Source organism: Chrysoperla carnea, chromosome X (assembly GCF_905475395.1).
Source record: "Chrysoperla carnea chromosome X, inChrCarn1.1, whole genome shotgun sequence".
In the NCBI taxonomy this organism is placed as follows: domain Eukaryota; kingdom Metazoa; phylum Arthropoda; class Insecta; order Neuroptera; family Chrysopidae; genus Chrysoperla; species Chrysoperla carnea.
In genome coordinates, this window is record NC_058342.1 from 1933030 (window position 1) to 1937706 (window position 4677).

Sequence of the window (4677 nt, forward strand, 5' to 3'; positions counted from 1 at the left end):
CTCGTTGATTTAATAAAATAATATAATTAATATGTGTATCAGTGGAATCATACCATATTGAAGATTATATCAACAAGCTGCTTGATATACTATTGCATACTAGTTTTGTTATACCAAACTCAGCATAACGTCTGGGGATGAGACATGAATGTTCAATATATATCATATATATAGCACATTTTTTCTTCTTCAATTTTATATGGATAGATACCTTTCAAAAAGAGGACAAAAACGATCATGATCAATAACAATTTGTTTCAATAATGAATAGAAACATAATATGATATAGTTCGTATATGTCATATGATACTTACATAATTTTTTTATGTTAATATTCTTGATTCAAATATATGTACTCCATTATTGGAATACAATAATTGATGTGAGTGTTAACGTAATTTTGCGATGAATAATCAATAAATAATATAAAAAAATTATATATTTAAATATTTTTATCTTTAATTTTTATTTATTTATTTATTTTTTATATTGATGTTAATTATATATATGATATACATACATATATATTAATACATATCATATTAATTGATTGTATTTTTTATGTGTGTTTGTGTATATTAAAAGAATCATACATAAAATAAAACTGTTATTTACATATTCCAATGTACAACGAGTAACAGTGGTTCTCGAGGTAACATCATTTTTATTTAGCATATACAGAAAACACAAAAATAAAGAAATCCAATATTAGAATTTACAAATAAATAAATTACTATTATATTTTGTAAATATAAATATAGATTTTATATTTTACGTTGTAATGTGCAAAAATTAAAAAATGATAAGATTTACAGTTGGATGGTAAAAATATATATAAATTACATATGTATTAATTAATTAATTATAATTATTTTTAATAAACATATAGTAATTAATATATTTTAACTATAAAGGCTTTTTAGTTGGAGGGTTAAAAATATATGTATATATATTTATACTCTTTTTTAACCTAAAAGATACGTATATAATGTTATGTCATAAATAATTTTTGTTTAAATGTATAAATAATTAAAAACAAATTCATAAACATATTTCATATATATTTTCTATATATGAAACTAGTTAATGAAATAAAATAGCGATAGTATTTGATAATAATGTAAATATGATAATATAATAAATTAACATATCAAATAATTTACTAAAATTATATAAGAAGAGTTAAATAATTTATATCATAAATTGTTATCAATAAAAAATTTTTATCATTAATATATTTCAATAAAATGAAACCAATTAATGATATATATTTTAATATATATTTATTATAATTGTTATAACTAAAATAAATATACAAATATATATGTATATATATTTTATGTATGTTTATAATGAACATATTATAATAATAATATTAATTACATAAAAATATTTACATACATTTATAAAAAAAAAAAAATACATATTTATTAGACATTCATTATATACACATTTTTTATGTATTGAAATAAATTAATAATAATTTCAATAATAATATTATATATTATAATTATTATTTTTAATAATAATAATAAATATATGATTAATTAATTGATTATTATTATTAGTTATTTATCTAGCTAGCACTAATATTTTTTAATATATACATTAAATATATATTTATTTTTAAGTAATAATAATATTTATATGTATATTATTTTATTAAAAAAGCTAACCCTAAACGGTGGATCACTTGGCTCGTGGGTCGATGAAGAACGCAGCAAATTGCGCGTCAACTTGTGAACTGCAGGACACATGAACATTGACATTTTGAACGCATATTGCGGTCTATGAAATAAATATTTCTAGACCATGTCTGTCTGATATTATTATTAAAAGATTAGTAAAAGAAAAATATATTCTTTTACTTATAATAAAAATATATAAATTTTTATTAAATTAAAATGTTATATTTTTATTTAATATGAATGTTATGCCAAAAAGAAACAAAAATAAAAATTATTTTTTATTTTTGTCAACGTTTTTAAATTACGAGAATGAATAAATAAGTTGTTATAACAACAAAACATTCTTTTATAATTTAACAAGGATTCCTTTAGTAGCGGCGAGCGAATAGGGATAAGCCCAGCACTGAACCCTGTGCCTGATAAACAGACACTTGGGGAATGTAATGTTTAGGAAGATTTTTTTTTAAATCTATTATATATATAATATATACAAGTCCATCCTGAATAGGGCCATATACCCATAGAGGGTGCCAGGCCCTTAGTGATAATATTATTAATGATAGATAAAGTTTCCTTAGAGTCGAGTTGCTTGAGAGTGAAGCTCTAAGTGGGTGGTAAACTCCATCTAAGGCTAAATATTACCACGAGAACGATAGCGAACAAGTACCGTGAGGGAAAGTTGAAAAGCACTTTAAAGAGAGAGTTAAATAGTACGTGAAACCGTTTAGGGGTAAACCTGAGAAACTCAAAGATCGAATGATGAAATTCATTAATATATCTATTTTTTTTTTTTTTTGGAAAAAAAATTTATTAAAAAATAATAATATTATTTTTGTAAAAACATATAATAATTTATTATTTGTTTTTTTAATAAAATAATAATAATTATTTGTTTAATTAAAAATAGAAAATATGCATTTTTTATCATGTAGGACGTTGAGTAGGAGGGTCGCGATGGTGTGCGCGGAAGGATTAGTCGTGAGGCTATCTGGAGCCGTTATCGGTGCAGATCTTGGTGGTAGTAGCAAGCCTCTAGTCGATAGAATAATGTAGGTAAGGTAAGTCGGCAAAATATATCCGTAACATCGGGATACGGATTGGCTCTGAGGATCGAGATATATTATAATTACAATTTTTACAAATTGAATTATATGTTATATAAATTTTTTTTAAAAATTTATTTTGAAGAAAAATTAAAAACCAAAAATTCATTTGTTTGTTTATTGTTTTTTTTATATATATCAATTAACGATTAACTCAGAACAGGCAAGGACAAGGGGAATCGGACTGTCTAATTAAATTGTAGCATTGTGATGGCCCTAACGTGGTGTTGACACAATGTGATTTCTGCCCAGTGCTCTGAATGTCAACGTGAAGAAATTCAAGCAAGCGTGGGTAAACGGCGGGAGTAACTATGAGTCTCTTAAGACTCTTAAGACTAAGAACTCTGTAGCAAAGGCTTTTGATACAGTTTCCCACTCTGCATTATTTCAAGTGTAGAGGGGTTATACAATGAGGCACGAAAATCTTTGGTGCACGATGGGAGAATATGTAGGAATGTGAAACTAAGGAGGGGTGTTCGACAAGGCGATCCATTGTCACCCTTGCTGTTCAACTTGGTTATTTTATGCGCTCTCAACCAGTTGAACCCAGAGGTTGGTCTTCGATTGGATGGTAGTACCATCGTTGGGGGTCTAGCTTTTGCTGATGACGTTCTTTTGATCTCATCAACTACTGCTGGTCTCCAAGATAGCCTAGACCGGTTTACCGGCATACTAGATGTGATGGGACTTCACCTTAACACTAAGAAGTCCTTCGCTACAAGCCAGATAGCAAGTGGGCGTGATAAGAAGGTGAAGCATATTGCCGAACCCTTATTCACGTTCGCGGGTGACTATCTTCCACAGAAATCTGTGCTTGATCTGTGGAGCTATCTCGGCATTAACTTCAGTAGCAATAAAGTCCGTTTCGGAGATAAACAACTTGAAGAAGATCTTATTAAGTTGACCAAGGGTCCTCTTAAACCACAGCAACGTCTCAAGATACTAACGACCGTACTACTCCCCAGGCATTATCAATTTTGGGTGTTAGGACGTACAACTGTTGGATACTTGAACCAGCTGGATCTCCAGGTACGCAAGTATGTTAGACTCTGGCTCAGACTTCCAAAAGATACGAAAGTCGAATATTATCATACGCCTGTTAAACAGGAAGGAATTGGTATTCCATGTTTAAGAATGGCTATCCCGCTTATGCGTAAGAGTCGGCTATAATCGCTTGAGAAGTCTAATTCCCCATACTTCCAGGCCGCTTCCCACTCGTGGTTGGTTTGTAATCAACTCGAGTGGTGTTCGCGCGTCCTGCGAAGTCATGGTGTACAATTGACCTCGAAAGTGATTGTGAATAACACCATGGCAAAAGCTCTGCATGGTTCTGTAGATGGTGGTGGATTGAAGGATTCGCATCGGGTTCCTGCGTCTTCGGACTGGGTCTCGCTTCGTTCCTCCTGCCTCACTGGAAGAGACTATGTGGACTTTCACCATATTCGAGCGAACACCGTTCCTACTCGTGCCAGAACTTCTAGAGGTCGTGATTACGATCTACAATGTCGAGCTGGATGCCAAGCATCCGAGACGGCACACCATGTCATCCAGAAGTGCTTCAGAACCCATGGTCACCGCAGAACTTAGGCGTATTGGGTGGGACGTCGTTTGTGAACGTGCGTTCCTTACGAATCAGGGTAAGCGAAAACCAGATATTATCGCTTCACGAGATCGTCGTGTTGTGGTAATTGATGCCCAGATAATAGGAGACGGGTTTTCTTTGGATGAATCACATCAGCGCAAAGTGTCGAAATATAAGGACTACTGTAACCTCTCGGAGTTGATGTCTGCCGAATATTCTGTGGAACACGTTTCGTTTTATAGCGTAACAGTTTCATATCGGGGTATTTGGTCTCCGCTTTCTGCTGGGGCGTTCATGGGCTTAG

The 4677-nt window shown here is 30.8% G+C and overlaps 1 non-coding gene across 1 annotated transcript; it reads left to right on the forward strand.

The window, feature by feature from the left end:
- Window positions 1-1673: 1673 nt before the first annotated feature.
- On the forward strand, window positions 1674-1830 carry LOC123303144. Its single transcript, XR_006535578.1, has one exon. It is a non-coding gene; the product is annotated as a 5.8S ribosomal RNA (ribosomal RNA).
- The last annotated feature ends 2847 nt before the right edge of the window (window positions 1831-4677 follow it).